Below are 21,858 nucleotides of genomic sequence, written 5' to 3'. Positions count from 1 at the left end.
AGTTTCCCACACTTGCCACCGTGGCATTGATCCAGACGTAACCTACACGGTGCCACCGACAAATCCATACAGAGAGTGAGTACAATAGAGCCAACTGGGCTTCATTGTTAAAGTCTAGTGTGAAAGACCACTGAACTGCTGCAGCGCGAGCTGCACAGGAGCGATGGTCAGCGTTGGTGTCCAGACTCTTCCTGACCTAACGAGGGCACATTAGCGTATTTGAAGGTTTTAGCCACTGACTCTCATATCCGCTGTCTTTCTGTGACATTTCTTTACAAATACCAGCCTCTATTCAATCTGTTATTGCCTTCAAACAGCCGGCAATTCTCTGATTAAACACGCTCATGAAAAGCCCGGCCACAGCTATCTGCCATTTGGCTTTTTAATAAAAACTCGCCCACTTTAATTAAATTGGCTGAATTGCAGAAATACCACGGCTATATGACAAATATATTGGTTAAGAGAGCACAAAGGGTGCGAGAGGGGGAAAATGAAAGACTGGGCTTTATGAGGTGTTTTGAATGTGGTTTGCTGAGCAGATGAGATAAACACAATCTTGATCAGAAGCTCAGGTCCATCCATCCAGTCTGGACCACTGTGGCCAAACACAGGAGCAGCTTCTTCTTTAGTGTTTTTTTTTTTTTTTTTAAGGATCTTTGCTGAACTTGATTTATTTTTCACTCCCTACTTCACCGGCTCCATGTCATCCCCACACCTTTAGTGCCAGCGTCTTATTAGTATGAAAGACATGGGATTGAGGTTGCCATGGCAACCAACGCTGCTTTGACTTGGTAAGACAGCTGCGTGGTGCACAGTTAGGAGACGGCTGCTCATGCCTTTCACTGCTCCTCTATTGATTTCCAGTCTTTGACAATTACTGGCCCTGGTTGACTACAACGTGGACAGAAAATGTGCATAATGGGGAGTGAGCGTCAGTGTGTGTGTGTGTGTGGGTGGGTGCGTGTGTGTGTATGTCACCGTCTATGTGCTGAATTTTTCACTCGGCGGCACAAGATTCCATAATTGTCTTCCTTTTGTTCTGCCCACTTAAGTGCAGGTGTTTGTGTGAAAAGCCGTTCTTTGACGTGAGCTTTAACACGTCAGATGTCCTGCAGCCTGAGTCGGCGACAAATCTGACAGTCAGCGACGGAGACTGCTGTATGGTTTTTACAACTCCGTGCTGTCCTGTCCTGTTTTTTTTGTTTTTTTTGTTTTTTTTTACTTATTGTTTGAAACGGCTGGTGTCAGCTCTTATTTCTCTGGCTGAAGACTTTTCTTGAAGAGGCTGAAGTGTTGAGCTCAGTGGAAGTCAGTCCGACACCTTAAGACACTGGACCTCTATTATTTTCTGTCACACACCCCCTGACCCACACCCCCGCAGATTGAAATACTATTGAGAACCTGATAACATGTATATTTTTTATCTGTACAAACCACTGTATGAGCTGCTGCCACCTAGTGGCTGGAGGCTTGTTATCATTTAATCATTACATCAGTCGTACATTTCCATATCCAGCGTGCTGTGTTCCAGCCCCTCACGCCCCCTCTGGCACCTCACCGTGCCCCCCCCCCAAGGGGTCCCGCCCCACTATTTGAGAAGTACTGCCTTAAGAATTCGCATTCGTTCAGAAAAATGTACCCAACATGCAAAGTCACTCTCCTCTGTACTGATGTGTCTCCTTCAAATTCCTCGACCTCTCGCTCCTTCATTCTTTCCTTCCCCCTCAGCCGACTTGGCGTTGTGTGTGAGAAGCGGAGGGTGAGGCCTAATTGGAGTGTGTGGCTGCGTCACTGAGAGTCGGCGCTCTGTTTCTACATGCAGCACACACTCACACGCAGCTCTCCAGCTAATTGAATAGTCTTTTATTAAACTGTGTTAATGTGAACTGGAACTGGCTGTGAGTGAATTGAATTAGACCCCCCACTACAATCAGCAACCGTACACATAAACACACGCAGCTCATTGGAGCGGTCGGATGGATGGATGGAACCTCAGCACGCCGCACGGAGGAGGAGGAGGAGGAGAATTGGGGGAGTGAGGGCTGAGTGTGCTGTTGCGTTCTCTATAATCAGCTTCTATGATTGTTTTTGTTCATCACACTTAAGGGGCCCGGCGCCGGAACCATGCAAATGCACAAGGACACTGGTGTTAACACATGCTCACAGACACGTTTTGGTGCCTTTTCTACACTGTTCTCATTTCACACTGATCCACATGAGGTATGAGGTATTGTGCTGACACACATGAGACACCGCGCTGCACACAAAGCCTTAGACGACTTCAAGATGATTTCAAGTGAAAACATTATTCAGTTTCCCCTCTTTTTATATTTGTGTTTTTCCTACAGCTGTCAACTGGATTTATCATGATTAATTACAAGTTTAATTCATCACAATTAAGATACTTTTACAGTCGTAATTATGACAACAAAAGTTTTTTTCTGTATTGTGGAACATAAAGAAAGTTTGTATTTGTGACAATTCCAAATGATGGGATACTTCTGTCTAATCTGTAAAAATGTCAAGAAATATAAACAGAAGTACAGCTGAAAAAATACCTTCATTTATTAGCCGTTGCTTTTGCCGACCGTACTGTTTATTAATATTTGTAATGTATATACAGTACACGACCTAAACTTAAATCCCATCTTTAAGAGCAGCACCCCATGGTTAGCTTAGCGGCTACAGTCCGTCTGGCTTTTTAACCTGGTCCGCCATATTAGTCTAAATGATGTTAGTGATTTCTGACATTATACTTCTGCCATTTCCCTGCAGTGCCTGCATTTCCCCAATTGATGGCATAGTCTAAAAGCATTTTAGCATTTATGCATGACTTTTACATGTCATTTGTCTTGCTGATTCTATCTGCTCCTGCCCCGGCCCCCCTCTCAAACTTTAGGACCTATTGTGGCCCGAGGGTCAAAAAGTTTGCCCACGCCTGACTTAGCAGTTGTCTTAGCTTCTTTAATAAGGACACTTACAGGCGGTTGAATGAGTCACCTCAGCTCGAACTATAGAACAGAGCCATCTTTTTTCGGTCAGTATCTTACAATGATGTCCTTTTTTTTTTTTTTTTTTTACGGGACATGAAATGAGTCCACCGCTTGTTAATCCTGAAAATGTGCCGCTCCGAGTATTCCAACTCCATCTGACCCAGGGGGTAAAATGTTCTGTTTCATCCAGCATCTACAGACGGAGGAAGAGAGAGAGAGAGAGAGAGAGAGAGAGAAGCAACTACAAAGGCTGGTGGAGAGATAACCAGAGGGGTCTGGAGCAGCAGGGGAGCTGACCCAAGTGTCTGGAGTAAAACTGGGCCTGTCACAACTTATGACTGAGGGTGGAGAGGTTGAAGAACCCCGGCACTGTCGAGGCCAACGGTGGAGCAGAGACGGAGAGGAGCTTTGGAGGAACCGAAACAAAAAGAAAGGTCAGGGAGAGTCCCGGTGGAGCGGGGAGAATAAAAGAGTACGGAAAAAGGAAAGAGGTCAAGGTTATCGAGGATGAAATGTTCCATCTGAGAGTCATGGGCCGTTAGTGGGGAAAAGAATTGGTTAAGGTAGAGAAGTTCTGGGGGAGAGAGCCCACCGAGACCTGTGGAGGCATTTTGAAGACGGCAGCTCGCTCCTTTCTGCTTTATTATATTACACTGGTGGATAAAAAGAACCTGACACCCTCTAAAGTCATTACAGCGCAGTACGACTGGCTCAGAGGAGCGTGCTGCTCCTTAACTCCGTCTCGGCAAATGCCTGGATGTTTGTGCATCTCACACAGTCTGATTGAATGAATGGAAGGATGTGTGCATGTCAGAAACCCACAACGGGCGCACATGTGTGTGTGTGTGTGTGTGTATTGGCCAAAAACCAGAGGAGCACATCACTTAATCCTCCCCCAGTAACTTGGATAAGCCACCAGTCTTATCTCTCCCTCTCCCCCTCCTCGCCCCCCCATCCCTCCCCTCTCTCTTTCTTTCCTCAGGAAGCCATTGTCCCTTTTCCCATCATGCCCCTCTCAACCCCCTTCGTCTCTCATTCTTATTACTACCCTCCTCTGCCCTCAGACTTAAATGCCTCATTATTCTGTATTTTGGGCAGAGAAGAATCTTCCTCTGCAGTGACAGCGGAGAAAAACATGGCTCCTACGTTCCGTTGGCGCTCCATTGGCAGGTTGCACACAGGATTTGAGAGCAGCCTTTCAGGGAGAAGGATTTTGCTGCCACTTACAATCTTGCTGCCGACTGCTGGCAAGGTGTGATATTGTGATATTATGCCCGGCAGTGTAGCTACAACTAGCTGTGGGCCAGGAGCAACAGGTTTGAGGACTAATCTGCCGTTTGTGAATAGAACAGACCGGAAACAGCGGTGATTCATCGGTATTTGTTCAAACCTCCTGCCTACTCACTCTTGAATTTCCAGTACGTGTTTTGCTACTATGCTAAATTCGTATAAAATGTGTTTCTTCCTTCCAATCGAGTGAGTTTACCCCCACAACCGCAGGACAATGTAGCAATTCAAGGCAAAAAAAAAAAAAATCCCCCAATAAACCCATGTGTACACTACCTTCATAACACCACATGGCAGACAGATAAAGCTAGCAATTAGCTGTGGAGCATTTAGCAGCAGAGAAGCCACATATTTCCCTCAGGATGTGGAATGTAGCAGCACAGAGGCCGCGGCGGTGAGAATTGGGTTAAATTCCTCAGGTAGTCGCCGATGTTTCTTTTAATGAGCGCTAATGTTACTTTCTGCTCACATTACGAAGAGATACAGTATGTCGATGTTGTTTTTACAGCTAAATGTGATGCCCCCGCTGGTGTGTTGCTGCATTTAATTGCAACTTATCAGCTCGGCTAGCTCGTTTGGCTGCTGGATATTCAAAAGTCAACCAACTGCGACCTCTTTTATTAGAAATGATTGACAAAAATGAAGAGGAGGAAAAGCATGCGCTAAAGCTACTTTTTTTTAACATTTAATTACAAATATGAATATGACTAAATGGTGTTGGGTTTTTTTTGTAATCAGCTTTTGGAACTCTTATCAGGGATGCTAATGCTAAATGTTTAATGCGCTGTGTAATCTCTGCCCATTTCATGAGGTAAATGTAAGCATGAACATGAATTAGTAATGCTCCCCATCCATTCCTTTTTCCTGCTCAGAGTCAGATGAGACACTGTAGTGTGAATGTGGGTGTGAATGAATATAAAATGTCCTGTAACCCTTAATGTGCCTGCACTTATCAATTCATGATGTCATTCGGTTTAACTGATTTAGGGAACTGTCTTTTCACTGCCATCGATCTTTACAAAAATAACCATTTATCCTGAACTGAAGATCCACGTGGTTGGTTTGATGCCTATACTGTATGAACAGTCCAGTATTTTAAATCAGTCTGGGCCAACCGCTGGGCCGAAGTGGATAACGTTTGTGCTACACAGCAAGAAGGTTACCTGTTTGATTCCCAGTCTTTCTGTATGGAGTTTGCATGCTGGACTTCCTTCCACTGTTCTCGGTCATTATAGAGATAAATGTAGAGACAACCAACCGCTCACACACACACTCATACCTGGAGTCAATTCTTCAAAGTCTTCTTTTAACCTTATTTGTACGTTTTTGGACCCAAGTCAATAGACATTATTCGTAAACTCATGGGAAACGGAAATGATGCGAGACAACCTCAAAAAAAATCTCTTGCGACCCACCTAAGTGTTGCGACCCAATGCTTTAGACCACACCCAGGAACTGTCGACATAAGTGAGAAAATTCTCTCGGTTTATTTGGTTTTTAGTTTGCTGACTTTGAAACGTTAGTTCCTCATATGTACAGGAAACGATTGTTTTGGGTTGTTTTTTGCCACCTTCTTATGCGAGCTGTCACTGCAGTCTGATCAGTGATGTATTTATAACACACTCACTTCTCTGCCCGTGTCTGCGCTTGTTCTTCCTGTCACTCACGCACTTACACCCAATCATTGTGTCAATAATGGCAGCGCGCTGTTTGTTTAATGATCCTATCTCCTCACATAGGCGGCTGCTATCGGCTTTGTCTGGCACCGAGAGAGAAGTGTGTGTGTGGACACCGACTGACTTGTACTCACAGAGACGTCTTTCCTCAGATGTCCCATGTCAACACATACTTTGATTACCTAAAAAACAGGCGGACTCATTGGTAACACGGCCCTGCACGGAGTCTCTCAGAAGGGTACGTGACGTTAGTACATCAAATCACTTTCAATTTTCCCTCCAATCCCGCTGTTTTGTTTTTCTTCCCCTTGTCTGTGATTAATACTGTATTAAAGAAGAAAAAAAAACCCAACAAACCCTGTTTGCCTCAACTTTCATCTTCTAACTTTAGGAGCGGAGGCAAATCATTGCCAGCACATCAAATAAACACAGCCAATTTCCTTCCCCGCCGACAGAGTGATTTTACCTTAAACTTCCAATTAACTGCCTTCACTTTATCCATCAGTTGCTCTGCAGAGAGACTCTCTCTACCCACCACACCATGCACATCAGCCACACTGAGATCAATTCAATGATGATAGGCGTCGGCGCCGTATTCATCAAACACAGCGAGTTATGACAGTGAAGGGAAATTAATATTTAGCTGCTTGTTTCTGCTTTAATGCTGTCTCTAGATATGTGTGAACAAATGTGTGTGTGTGTGTGTGTGTGTGTTTTCAGTAGCAGAGTAAAATTCTGGGGTATCTTCTGGGGGTCACTTTGATGAGGAGACTGGGGTGCCGTGTTTATTGTATAACTGCACAGCAGAGCCGTTAAAAGCAGGTGAGCACCGATGAACAGGAGATGAAGGGGCGTGTTGGTGTGTAAGTGTGTCGTTTCTGCCCATAGATGGCAGCATTACCCTCCGACCTCCTGGTGTCACACCCCTCAAAAGCGTTCCACTGCAGCAGGGCTGAAGAAGACCGTCTTCCCTTCTAGCCTGGTGATCAGAACAGGTTGTGACGTCATCAACAGTGCAGCAGAAGAAGTCACCTGCTGCACATGAGGCTGCTCTGCACACCGACACAGGTTTGACTGATTTTCAACAAGTTTCTTCAGCAGTCACTTGATAAAAGACCCACTGGTGCTCTGATGAATTATAATGTAGTTTGATATATATCTATATCTATATCTATATCTATATATATATATATATATATATATATATATTCGTTTTAGTTTGGTCCAAATGAATTTATCTGAATGGTTTTAGGACATTGTTAAATACACTTTTACCTGCAAGGTATGAATTTGTTACAGGAACAATAAAAAAAGATTTGCTGTCTCTGTCATAGTATAGCTGAACATATATATAAAATATATAATTCTGCTTTGAAGAATGAAAAATCTGATCAAATAAATGTAACAAAGCTCAACAATAGTAAAAAGTAGAAACTGGGTTAATTATAAAAATTACAATTCTAGCAAAATAACTCCTACAATATATATTTTAGTCTAACCCCTGGTGGTCAAATACATAATAATCTTTTTCTACTTTATGGTGTTTTTTATTCACGTCCTAATTCCTGTAATAAATATTATTATTGATCAGCCAAAGCCACTGATCATTCAGAACATTCAGTGCGTAACCTGTTCATAATTGAGCTTCGAGCGATGGTTTCAGCTACTTATTCAAAACACAGATGACAAGTGGAATCAATCGTCTTTCTTCTCTGTGGAAAAACACAGGACAAAAAAAACCCCTGCATTTTGCAAAATATCGAACTGTTCCTTTAAAGCTTCGTTTCGCAAAATATCGAACTGTTCCTTTAAAGCGTCGGCCTTTGAATGACCACAGGTCTGTAGTAACCAACACACGGGGCGTGTGGACTGGCTCTCCTCATCTGCTGCACAGATGCCTCAACATCTTTCTTACCATCGCAACCCGTGAAATTGATTCTTTCTATCCGTGTGTTTGGGAGTGTTTTCTCCGCGTGACACAGGTCGGACTCTTGTCTCCCTTCACGCCTCCCCCTCAGTCACCTGGTGTGTCTGTGTGGCGTGCAGACACTCATTTCACGCTTCATTGGTCGCCTCACCAGCTCCATTAATAAACACAACCCTTTGTTGCTGTGTCTTTCCAACCTGTGTGTGAGTGTGGGTTCACTTCTCGTTAGTGATCAGCTGGAGCACGTCACGCTGATCTGACGTGTTAGAGGTGAAAGGAAAAGACATGAAACTCATCACCAACTTTAACAGTTAGCTCCTGTCCACCTGTGGTGTTTGGGTAAAAGTATTGTCTTACGCCACGATGAGTCAAAAAGGTCTGGAATATGAAAACAATCCTCAAATTCAAAGTCAAAACTCTTCTGCATCCTGTGTTTCCATCAGAGATTTTCATCTTTGTAGAATTTTCTGGAGAACCCTCTTTTTCAACAGGTCTTCACCTGCTTCCTGTCGATCAATAACTGTTGAAAAACTTAATTAATTTTGACAGGTTTTCTGTCCAGTCGGGTCAAAAATGTAATGTTCTGGTCTGATCACAGAACTGTCTTTGATTTAGCAGCATCATTGTTGGAGCAGCGTGGTTCAGAGCGTGTGGAAAAACGTAGCGGCTTATATTTCGGACATTACAGTATTTAGAAGACGCTTCATGATCAAAGTCCTGATGAACTTTCCTCTGTAGGGGCATGTAGGTGTGTGAACTACTCCCCCTCTCCAGGGGCTTTACCTTGATATCTGGGGCAGAGCCTCAAACTGACCATAACTACGTGAAGAGGAGAAGATTTCCCAGCAGTTGCCAATCTGGGTTCGTACCTGCTTCACAGCTGCCTCTTACTCTGTTACTCCTTCTGATCAGCAACAGTTGGTGCAATCACTCACTGATTAAATGAAATTACAGGCTTTGTCCTGAATGATGACACCATGTCACTGACATCATGTGAAATCAGCTACACAAAAATCACAGCTGATTGTTTTTGGCCTTGTGCTCTGTTCTAGGTCTGGAAAAACGCCCGACAAAAAAACGCACACTGCTCTGTTCGCCTGTGTGTGTGTGTGTGTGTATGTGTGTGTGTGTGTTTTAAACATTTGTAAAGTGCTGTGGCCGAGGCCCATCGCCCAGACCGGCTTTTCTCTGACATTATTATATTGATGGTGATAAATAGTCAGGTTTAGTGCCATCATGTCTGACAGTTCCAACAATATAACGTTTAGTGATTTGTGATGTAGTTACTCAGAGTAACCATAGTTGAAATATTGTATGGTCCAACCCAGTGGTTTTCAAAGCACCTGTGCAGCCAGGGGGCGCCAGTGGGTCCTTGGAAAATTTGAAAAAAATAAAACAAAACACCATGTTGATGTTTCTGTACATATTTTGTAGCATCGTCCGTGCGTTTGCAAAAGGCGTCTCTGCTCAGGAGCTAATGCTGTTTAGGGTCCACAAGTACAGAGTAGTAATGATTTACTGCTGAATCTTTTAACTTTTTATGTAGTATTTTTCTCACTCCAGTGTTACTAGAACCACAGTATTTTACATCTGTTTTTCTCCTGTGTTCCCTCAGCGTGGTGTGAACTGAACAAGGATGGAGAGGATTCAGTGTTCCTGTGGCGTCTGGATCAGGAGCTGTGTTGCCAGATCTATTGACAGAAACAAGCAACTGGGTCTACAGAAACAAGTCCAAACAGCGCCGTCTCAGCAGCACAGACAGGACAGGTCAGACATGAGCATGAAAATGTTTAATATTTGATCCTAAATAATTTTAAAAAGCATTTTTATTTAATATTTCTTTTTTTACTACCTGTAGATTGAACATTATCATTTTTAGAATATTTTTTTGTCAGATTTCATTAATTCAGTCTAAATCCAATGGAGAGATTAAAGTCAAAATACAAATGTTGACATAATGATGTCATAATGGTGTCTTATGATTTAAGTTGAAAAACAATTTTGAGATGATGTCCCAGGGCGGACAAACTTTATTTTGATCTTCCGCTCTAGGTTGAATCTATTTATACTTTTTTCCATATTTTGTTCGATTCGTTTATGGCACTAGTAGAATTCAACAGTATGACCACAGACACTGATCGGCCCAATCAGTGAAGACAATGTGAACCAGCCAATCAGAGACAGTCATTCTGTTAATACACAAACCACTCCAAACTAAGACTTCATTCATATCAATATTTTCCAGTGAATTTATAGAATGTTATGCCCAAAGTCGCTATAATAAGCAGACTTGGCAACCATGATCAGGGACCGTCTGATGAAACATGAATTCTGGGTTGTTTTTGTCCAAATCCGACAGCATGAAAGAGTATTTATTTATTGTGTTATTAAAGGATGTGGAGCTGAGACAGTGACTAATCTCCTTCCTTTCACAAACACAGCCAGTAATCACTGTTCTATGGAGCAGCTCAGTCATCCATCCATAATGTTATCAAGACACATGATCAATGTGTGTGTGTGTGTGAGAGGGAGAGAGTGTGTGTCTGCGTCCATTTCATTGTCATTTTGAGGCGCTCTTGTAAGCAGGTGATAGAAATGTTGATGTGAATGTCATCCTGTGGAAGGGAAAAGAGCTCAGTTTTGTTCCTCACAATTTTTAAAAGCACGTGTTCCTCGTGCAGCACATTTTTCCTGCAGCCTGTGGCTTGATCTTCCATTGTCAGGCAGCCGAGGTCACACACTAATGTGTGAACATTAGTTCCTTTTGTCAGACCTGAAAGGCTGGCAGGGCCTCACTGCTTAGATGATAACACAGTGATACGTCTCTCTGCTGTGTTTCACCACCGTACTGGATGTGCTGCCTGCTGACGCCGTCTTTGTATGTTATCTGGAAAGTTCCACTGCCTCTGATATGACACTACGTCTTATAATTATGGGTACATTTATACACTGAATTACCTAGTAACGTATTATTAGGGTGTTATACTTCGGCCTGTCACTGGCTGTGCTGTTGAGTTACTGTACAGATGCAACAACGTTCTGGCTTTGGACATTTTATATATAGTGTTTTTGACCATATCATGCCCTGTTCACTTTGGTGATAGCTGTGTTGTGTGTGCAGTGGTGAATGACAGAATGACAGAAGTCATTTACTTCCACTTTTCGATAATCGTGTGTAAACAAGTGTGAAACACACACAAATACCTGCTGATATTTGTTTCTCCAGACTGTCTATACAGCTGTTTTTTTTGTCATGCTGATTAATCTTAATTAAAAAATGATTATTGTGATTAATCTGTAGCTGAACTGTGTTTAGAATTGAAATTTTGACTTCCTGAGCTTTTAACCTAACAATTCAGACCTTAAAGTTTTTTAATGTGACTTCCTGAGCTTTTATCCTAACAATTCAGACCTTAAAGTTTTTTAGAAATCCTAAATACTTAGATTAATTTTCTGTCTACTCTACTTTAAAAATTAATCATTTAAACATTTTTTGCAACTAGCTCTAGTTTTAACTGCGTCCATCGTTCACACACACACACACACACACACACACACACACACACTCTGGTTCCAACTTGTCACTAACCAGGTGCCCTAATTGTAAATAATGTTCCTAGAAACCTTAGCCGAAAGAACGTAACGACCACCATGTACCAGTAGGTCATTTAATAACCTTAACCAAAATGATTAACCGTCCAGTCGGTCCTGCTTTTAGTTCGTGCGTCGGTGTCACATTTGATGCATAATGTCGCCCCTCCGAAATGGGTTGTTACTGAGACCAGACATTTTTCAGAAACAGAAGGTCACAGCAGGAGGCAGATCAGGTGCAGAGATATTTGGGTGAGAGCTGAGTCACGTCACTCCGCTCTCTCTGCAGCTTCAGTCTCCATATTGAACAGAGGGTTTGAGTCATTCTCCTCTCCGCAGGGAGTCTTCTCTGTCAGGCTGCTGGAGCAAATTGACCTGCGAGTCGAGTGGATATTTGTGGGTGTAGTTATTTATTGAAATGTTAGAGACGGAGAATTGATGAGTGTCTGACAGGTCCAGACACCTGGAGTTTTCAGAGGTCCACACACACAAACCTTAAAGCTGTCTGTGAAATGCTGGAGGAGACAGTAAACCCTCCCTTTTTTTTCTAGGTATAACACCATCTGCCTGATCTGTGTCTGAGGTTTCTGTTTGATTCTATATCTGCCTCTGTGGTTTTCAACATGTTTTCATTGTTATCTTTTAAAAGCGTACCGCTGCCTTTTAGGGAAACAAAAAGCAGCAAAGAGCCGGAAATGTTTTTTTTTCTTCCCCCCTCTCTCTCTCTCTCTCTCTCTCTCTCAAACTTCAGTGCACTAATTACTCCAGTCTTGTCTGAGTGGTTTGATTTAGCAGCTGTAGCTCCACATTTCCAGAGAATAATCAAATTTGATGAAATGATACTCTGTCTGATCATCCGTATGTAATCATTCATCAGATGTGAAAACAGGTCATCAAATTAGATTCATGTGGCTTTCTGCTTGTCAAGATGCTGCTTGGAGGTTTACAGAAATAAGCAAAAAAACAAAACAAAAACAAACTCAGGAGACATTTATCATCATCTTTGTCACTGATCTTTTTTCACCTTTCAAAAAATAATCATTAATAATTCCTCAGGTGGGGATATAATATTATATAATTGTTTTTTATTTTAATAAATATTATTATTTAATTATTTTTTAAATATTTCAAGTAAATAAAACTCTCTATACAGTTTTACACAATACAAAATTTCTGTTCACCACTAGTTGGTGCTATAAATATTAATATAAATGTGAACATAAATCAGCTTCACTACATTTTACATCTTACGCCGCACTTGTCTGTCAGTACATGGTTTGTAGTACATCCTGGCACTGGATTTTCATCATTATTTTGTGAATTTTGTGAACACCATTACTCACTCCATAAGTACTAATACTATTATTATTACTATTCTTTTGTCTGATTAGTGTCTCGTGGTAAATCTACAGCGGGGTAAGAACAACAGGCAGTTGTTGTTTGGAAAGTAACAGTCGATGGGTTTTTAATATTCATTATCTTCCAGCGGTTATGAAATTTAAAAATCCCTAAATTTTACTATGTAAATATTTAGGTTGCAAATCATCAAAACCTGAGGAAACACACGACTCTGCTGCACTCAGGCCAGCAGCTCGGCCGATCTAATGCGCTGTGACGTGACCTTCTCATTTTGCCCAGCGCTGTGTAAAACCCACTCCTCCACCCACCCCCAGGGGCTGCTCTCTTTTACCGCCCTCCCTTCAGTCTCACCTCCCTCTGCCAGGCGGTCTGTCCCTGCTCCGCTCCCCTACATACTGTCGCTTAGTATTTGTGGCAATCCTACTACTGTATACTGGCACGGCTTTCTCACAGCACACAGGTGCAGCCGAGCATGAGGACGCAAACACACAAACACACAAACACACACAGACACTGCACAAAAACAACGACAGAAATATGCAGCAGTCAGAGGTGGAGGAGTGAATCTGGGGCAGGCAGGTCGGCAGAGGGTACACACACACACACACACACACACACGAGCGTGTACAAATGAGTGCACCATAAGGATACAAATGTACATGAATGTATGTGTGTGTGTGTGTGTGTGTGTGGGTGTGTGTGTGTGTGTGTGTGTGGGGTTAGCTATTCTCCGCTAACAGGCTGTTACTGCTGTGATGTCATTCAACAGGACATAATGGGCTGGAGGTACGGCAGGGAATGACACACCCTAGTGTCCTGGTGAGATGCTCATGATCATTGTGTGTGTGTGTGTGTGTGTGTGTGTGTAGGGTTAGCTATTCTCCGCTAACAGGCTGTTACTGCTGTGATGTCATTCAACAGGACATAATGCGCTGGCGGTACGGCAGGAAATGACACACCCTAGTGTCCTGGTGAGCTGCTCATGATCATTGTGTGTGTGTGTGTGTGTGTGTGTGTAGGGTTAGCTATTCTCCGCTAACAGGCTGTTACTGCTGTGATGTCATTCAACAGGACATAATGGGCTGGAGGTACGGCAGGAAATGACACACCCTAGTGTCCTGGTGAGATGCTCATGATCATTGTGTGTGTGTGTGTGTGTATGTGTGTGTCTGCTAATAAATAGGAAGTGTAATAAAGCACAGTGCTGCCATGTCCTGACATGAACTGGCCACGAAAACCTGAAGACATGCTCAGGCTGACGGCTTGTCTTATAATTCATGAGCTTTAATCTGTTGTTCTTATCTCTGCAAACACACACACACACACACACACACACACAGTGTGTGTCTCGAACACACAATGATCGTCAGCATCTTCCCAGAGGAAACCCTGTGCTGGTTTTCCTGCAGACTGTTTCAACCTGACCAGTGATCACATGTTCTTTGTTGATGATGTCACAGACTACAGTTGTATTATTACATTTTCTTTCAATTTTTTTTACGTGGAAGAAGTTTTTGGTTTAATAACAAAGACAAACCAAATTTTAATGTAGACTGTGATTTTTTTTCCCCCTCTGTTTTTATTTCCTGCTTGTCTTTTCTGGCTGACAGGCAGTGGTTTCACCTGCCAACGGGACATGGCTTCGAACTCACAACAAGGACTTCTTTTTTTGGCAGAACGTCTGGCAAATCCATCCTGTTGTCCTGACATCTGCACTGACTCAAATGTCCAGGTCTTATCACTTGGTGAATAAAAACATTTCCACCCTCCTCTCAGGGGTCTCTTCAGCTGTTTGACAGGGTCAATTAAAATTCTTAATCTTGATTTCTCACAGTGTAGCTGTAAGTTAATCATGGCTGTAATTAATCACGATTGATAAAAGTAAGTCAACATTCCTAAAAATTAAAAATATTAATCAGATTAATCTTAATGATTTAAGTAATGCAGTAAACCTGTCAATTTTCACTGCCCTGGTTTAAGGGTCCAGCCTGTGACGTTAGCGCCACCTGAGGCCACACTTGTTTATCCCCCTAATTTAATAGGACTGTGCTGCAGGCTGGAGAACAGGATAATGCCAGCCTATAGTCACCTCGGAGAGTTTCCCTAACAGATGGTCCAGCTCTTTACTCAATCCCCCAGTGGTGAAGTGGATCCATGTAATCCACTGTTGAGAAGCTGACTCTGTCAGAAAGATGAACACTCCCCCTGAATTTGGTGACTCCGTCAACAGTCACCTCAGGGGAGAGTGAAATGTTTGACCACTCCGCACTACCCCACCTAACTCACCGATCAGGTCATTACAACTGTGCCTGTAGCAACCCCTGCAGGGGAGTGAGGGGCTTGGTGGGTGAAAATTGAAATTGAATAGTGTTGCATTTTTTTTTCTGTTTCTTCTTTTTAAAAATGAAGCCTAGAAAATGTACTCTGGGAAATAAATGTTCTGTTCAGCTCAGTTCAGTTTGGACTATTTGTCACATTTAAAGTGGGAGTCTCTGCTCATCCCATGTGAGGTGGAGCCCTGGACAAAGAGCCGAAATGTTGTTAAACTGCATTTAATTGACTTTAGACAATCTACATCATCATCTCCAGCCATCGTCGATGGCACCGGTAAAAAAACCTGCAGTGGTTCAGTATGATCTGAGTCTAAAGACCAGAATATTAACTACATATACTGTTCACATGGCATATATAGTTTTATAGACCAGAATGTTGTCTTTTGCATATTGAACTTTTTTTTGAACCTGCTGTGGAGACAGCTGGATACATTCTGAAAACAAACACTTCCAAAATAGGTCAATGTGGTGGAAAGGTGGTCAGCACTGGGAACACGGCAGGGTTCACGCCCCAGCCTGGTTTTTCTGTATGAAGTTTCCATATTGTATCTGTGTGTGTGCGCATGAGGGTCAGGGGGAGGAGGGGAGGGGGTCTCTTGGTCCTCAAATTTCCTCTTCGAGCTCCTTCTATGACCCTGAAATGTCTCAAATTTCCTCCTCGAGCTCCTTCTATGACCCTGAAATGTACAGATGGATGATGTTTACACGTATTATTTTCCACTTTGTAACTCCATCAGGTCTATTGAGAAAAGTTAGTGGGTGGAGTGAGCCCTTAAAAATACCAGCCCAGCGCCCCCTAGTGTTTAAAATGAATCTGTCTGTCTGTCTGACTGATGTATTGTGTGTATGTTTTTGACCTCTCAGGATGTTTTGGTTTTAGTAGAATATTCACTGCAGCCTGTAAATTTATTAGCTCATAATATTCAACGTCTCCCTTCGACACATCTGTCAGGACGGAGCTGAGTTCACGGTCGCTGCTTCTCTGGGTTTTTCAGTCTGGGGGTTGGGAAATCTGCTGGTATCAGTTTCTTCGATTCCCTTTTGGTTCAGAAAACGCTGACGTTTTTATTTTATTACACTCAACAACTTTAATTGTTCCACATCTGCACTGGAACTTCCTTCATAGTTAAATCAAGTCCGATGCGAGAGAATGATTGAAGTGTGCGTCCTCCTGGACTGGATACTTGGAAAGACGGAAAACGTCTGCACGCTGAATAGTCATCACGGGTAAGACCCCGAGTGACCCTGTGTGTGAGTGTGTACGTGTGCATCTGTGTGTGGGTGTGTTTTGGAGACATGACATAAATATTTGCGTTAACTGAGGATCAAACGCAGACCCATGTGCTTTTTGTTCCCAACCATGAATTGTTTTTCACAAATCTGGACCTAACTGTCGTTCATATGGTGCGTGGCGTCGTTACACAACCTCCTGCCAAAGCCCGGGGTGACTTCAGAAAGAGGAAAACATCCCAAGATAAACAATTAAACATTTTGTTTAATTGCAAGTCAAAAAGGTCCAAGACCGGCGTTATTAACGTCTGACTTTAATAACAAATAATACAAATGTGGAGGGACACAAGTCTCAGATGTCTCTGTTAGATCTTCTTCTTCTTCTTCTTCTTCTTCTTCCTCCTCCTCCTCCTCCACCAAACATGAAGCATGTGTTTGTGGAGTCTTCACCCTCAGGTCAGACTCACCAGGCTGGCTGATTTGTATTGTTGACTGTCTGTAACGAGGTCTTTTAACGGGGAAGTGGTGGCTTCGTGGTTAAGGAAGCAGTCTTGGTCTGAAAGGTTTCAGGTTCGAGTCCACCAGCTGCCAAGTTACCACTGAGCAATCAGCAGGTGGCCCAATCCACTCTTCCTACTGACGACGGACTCATCTGCACCATCAGACCTGTACGGACATCATTTTGTTCCCATGATGCACTCCACCTCTAACACCACACTGTCCAGTTGTAGACAGATCTCAGAACAACGAGAACAACAACGTCTGAACTCGCTGTCTTTGAGAGAGAGAGAGAGAGTGAACAAGAGCCGCAGCTCGTCCGTGGAGACAGGTGCACTCATCTTGGAGACACGTCCCTCTGCCTGTTCCACACATCTGCCTCTCCTCTCTCCCCCACTCCCTACCTCTCTCTCTCTCTCTCCTCTTCTCTCTTTCACTCTCGTTGTTCAGGTTGGAGGTGATGCATCACCTTAAGCAGGCATCTTATTAGCCGCACGCTAACAGGCAGCCTGTGTTCCTGCGGGGGCTGAATGCTGCTGAGTCACCCTGTACAAGCTGAGCAGCACGGGGACTCTTCAGGTTTCACACACACACACACACACACACACGACCACACACACACCGTAAAATGTTTTGGTTGGTTGTAGTAAATCAGAAGTCGTAAAATGTTTTGGTTTTTTTTGCAGTTGTAGATTTGTAGATGTTTAAGGCTGTGTGTGTGTTTGAGACTGTGTGTGTGTGTGTGTGTGTGTGTGTGTGTGTGTGTGGCAAACCTGCTGCTCTCTCTTTCACCTGTGCCTCTTGTTGAAGCAGCAGCAGGACGCGGTTGTCGACAGGTGCTCTCTCCACCCTGGACCCGGCTCTGATTACCCTGACAGTGGGTTTTTGATACTTGTACTGCAGTACTGGACGACTGTGGTGAAAGACCAATCACTGTGCTTCGCTTTTCTCAGCACTTACGACCTCATCATCAACAGTCTTTTCATGTATAGTTTGTTTTAAATGGCAGCTGGCCAGAGCTGGAACGTTGTGGTTACAGTGTGACCGGCTGTCCTCGTTTCTACAGCCGCTGCTCTGACTGATGAACAGTCGCTTTCCCAGGAACGCTGTTGGCACTCAGGGTAGTTGAACTCCACGTTAGCCTACAGTTTAGTGCATTCACATGTTAAAGAGAACAGCAGGACCAGTACAATCATAACCTAACTATAAATAACAATACGTTCATTTTTTCCCCTTTGTTTTCATGCAAATGTTCATTTTTTCCCCTTTATTTTCATGCAAATACATACAAGTACATTAGATATATATTATTATTATTTAAATTTAATGAAATATGATTTTACAAATATCCAGAGCATGAAGTGTTTGTGTACTTTTTCAAGCCCGCGGGCTGTATGTTTGACACCCCAAAGTCAACAGTTGATGATATCCATAACTATCCCTGCTTTTACAAATGTAAACCACTGTGAGGACATCTGTGACTGGAGTCGAGTCTAAGCTCAACATCTTCCAGCCGTTTGTGCGTTGTATCTTTTAATTCTCAAAAATCACCACCTGATCGTCACCTGATGCCTGGTCCTAACGTCTGTCGCTTCTCTCCTCAGTTTTTAAATTCCATTTTTCTGTAAAACCTCTGGGGTGCATCGAGCCTGAATTGGCATGCTGCACAAATCCCTCTAATCCATTTAATTAAAGTCTTGTACGTGATTGTGTGGGATTCGTATTGAAAAGGACTGCACACACTTTTGTTTATTAAGTGTTAGCTAATACACAGATGGAATTTATTGGAATTGAAACAGTTGTCATCTGTGTGTAACTGTATTCGTGTAACTGTATTCCTGTATTCGTGTTGGAAGGTCCTGGTACCGATGACAAGTTCTTGACAGGAACTTTGGCAGGACAAGATCAGATCATATTCTGATCAAAGTGTCAGATTAGCCTGCCTGCAGTGCAGATCTTTCTTCTATTCAAATATCCAATGCATCACGAAGAGAAGAGCCCGACGTCAGTGACCACAGAATGTCGGGCAGTTTATTTCTGTGACTCCAACAAACAGTTTCCTCGCTTCCTTAACGTTTGAATGATGTAATTAAATTAAATTAAACCCGGCTGTGATCCAGTGGTGATTTTGTCTCATTTCTTCGTCTTTTCCTCCATCAATGAAGGTTTTACATGCGTTACCAAATTACAGATTTCAGCTTTAATTACATTTTTAGTAAGTGAACAAACTCTTCTGGAAGTGGGGACTTGGTAATTTTGTCTAATTAAAGGCGTTTTTACTGTCGGCGAGGCTTGGCTCGAGCATGCACGCTGCTGCTGGCTCTTATTTGCGAGGTTAACATACTTTCACTCTGACAAACGCTGCCAAATTTTCCCCACATACACTGAGAAAATGACAGGTTTTCTCCACTGACAGATGTTACCCTTGGGCCGTGCTTTCTGGGAGGAGCCAAATAAAGAGAGGCAGTAATGGGTCACACGGTGTGTGTGTGTGTGTGTTTGTGTGTGTGTGAAAACCCAAGACAGATGCAAAGACGGGGATAGTGGAGTGTTAAAAAAGTGAGAGTAACAGTAAACAGTTAAATGATGGATGGATCGTCTGACGTGACTCAGCGCTCGCTCGCCGGCCTGCCTCTCCTTGACTGGCGAGCCGCCTGCACGACGAAGACAAATGACCCAGCAATGAAGGAAAATGAGGATTTTATCACCCATTTCCCTCTCACACTGCTGCTGGGCCATTCTGCTCCGATTGCCTCTATGTGTGTGTGTGTGTTTGCACTGGGAAGTTAACCAAATGTGCATGCTGCCTTCCTGTCAGGTTGGCTCATGGTTGTACGTTGGCCCAGGGGAACAGTTTAGAGAAATCACTCACTCAGCTGGAGACTTGTGGATAAATGCCCAAGGTCTGGAGTGTCTATATGTTACCTGTGTGTGTGGGTGTGTGTGTGTGTGTATGCAAGGCAATACGTTTAAAAGGACATTTATCTCATCCTCAGATATAATTACACCGCCCCGGGGTAGGAGACAGTTATACAGCTCTCCTTCTTTTTGGCCAGACCTCTCTAATCCCATCTTTCACCCTTCTTCCTTCCTCTTTTACCTTGCTCTTTTTTTGTCCTTTTTTACTGACCCAGGAAAAAGCCAATCAAATCCTTCCCCCCTCCAACTTGGGAAGCCCTGGTGGGTATTAGTAACTCCCACAGAATGTAGCTCTTCCATGGGACATCCGTTCTCTGCTTCCTCACACTCCAGCCGGAGTAATCAGCCCGGCAGCCAAGAGGTTCACCTCGGGGAAATCACTCCTCGCTTCTCTCCACTTAATCCAAAAAGAATATAAATCTCTCCCAATACCTCTCCAAAGTAAATATATGAATGAATAAAATGACACGTATAATGTTCTTGTAGGATTCGGTAAAGCGGTGATTACATTACAGTGAGGCTCATGAAAAATGTAGACCGTTTTTTTTTAAGCTTTTAATCTTCTCCGTGAAAAGTAATAGCTGCGGCTGCTGGAGCTGACAAACAAATGAGCACTTTTGCAATGATAATAACAACATTCCCACAGATTTGACAGGAATTTGCAGCCTGGGGAGAAGAAATGTAATATCGCTTCCTGTTTGCCCCCCCCCCCCCACCCCCTCCACACTGCCGACGCACTTACACTCAGGGCAAGATTAACTGTTGAAGGCAAAACAGTTTGTTCTGTAGGGAGCACCTGATTGAACAGTCTTTGGAGGGTCTGTAGACCCCGGCCCCTCCACTCACCCCAGCACTTCATCACGCTCTCTGTGCAGACGACACACACACACACACAGCTGGTTAACAGTCACAGACGCCGCCGCTCCGTGCCACACGCTGATGTATGTCAGCGCCCGTACTTGCCAAAGCCCTTTATGACTTATGAAAAGGGCCGTAAAAAGTTATGAATTTGTTGTGCCACACAATGTGTCTGTTGATGGAACGGTTGGAGGATTTTCTCGGGCCACAAGGCATCGTTTTATTAGCATGCTGAAAAGAGAAATCACATTTAGCGCAGCCTTTCTGTTCTCTGCTGTCTTCACAACTCTGCAGCTGTCTCCAGCCTTTGCTCCCAGGCATAATAACCACACACACACACACACACACACACACACAGGGTCTCATGAGTTTGTGTGTTTTTTTTTTGTTTTTTTTTGATTGGGCCATGTGGTGGTTTTTGTCTCGTAAAGAAGCCACATACATCAGGGCAGGCGGGGTATTCATCTACTATAATGTGATTTCACTGATCTGCCCTGGTTTTCAGGGGTCACAGGTCACTGTGGGCCACACAGTTTGAGGCCCCTCCCGTGGGCTATGGTTTTACTCACAGCGAGGCTCACATGTTCACCACCAGGGGAACCAAACTGGACACAAACGGACAACTTATTCCTGGTTTCATCAACTCAGCATCATCCTTTCTATAATATGAAGTCAGGTTTAAGTCAGAGTTCAGCAGCCTGTGGCTCTTGTGCCTCTTCAGCCATTCTTCTGGAACTCAAAGGGAGGAAAACTAGTTAAATTCCAAAAATATTACCACAGTATCTCTCACTAACACTCACCTGGACTTGGATAACCCTCAGTTGAACATGCCCACATTCAATGGAGTGACAGTTGGTCCTAAAAATCAAACTGGTCAGAATAACTGATCAGATATCAGTCAGTGTTCCCTCTGGTCAGTGTCACTCAGGAAAGGCCAGCAAAAACAATCTTACCTTTAACTCTGGCATTTGTGTCTCTGGACTCTCAGGACATCAGGTACTCTGGTTTCCTCCCACAACCGTAAAACATCCAACTTCACCAAAGATCCTGACAGGTACTCTGGTTTCTTTCCATAAACATCCAACTTCACCAAAGATCCTGAAAACGTTTTAGCAGCAGAAGATAAATACATTTTTAAATTGGTTTGTATTTTATTGATAAATGTCCAAAAACATTCAGAAATCAAC

At 43.3% G+C, this 21,858-nt stretch overlaps 1 long non-coding RNA gene across 1 annotated transcript; it reads left to right on the top strand.

The window, feature by feature from the left end:
• The first annotated feature begins 6,891 nt into the window (after positions 1 to 6,891).
• LOC103386126 (uncharacterized) lies at positions 6,892 to 14,618 on the top strand. Its single transcript, XR_522291.3, has 3 exons — positions 6,892 to 7,024; positions 9,499 to 9,650; positions 14,444 to 14,618. It is a non-coding gene; the product is annotated as an uncharacterized LOC103386126 (long non-coding RNA).
• The last annotated feature ends 7,240 nt before the right edge of the window (positions 14,619 to 21,858 follow it).

Source organism: Cynoglossus semilaevis, chromosome 11, assembly GCF_000523025.1.
Source record: "Cynoglossus semilaevis isolate Cse_v1.0 chromosome 11, Cse_v1.0, whole genome shotgun sequence".
Taxonomy (NCBI): domain Eukaryota; kingdom Metazoa; phylum Chordata; class Actinopteri; order Pleuronectiformes; family Cynoglossidae; genus Cynoglossus; species Cynoglossus semilaevis.
The sequence above is the reverse complement of the archived record's forward strand: the minus strand, read 5'-3'. Positions and strand labels throughout refer to the sequence as shown.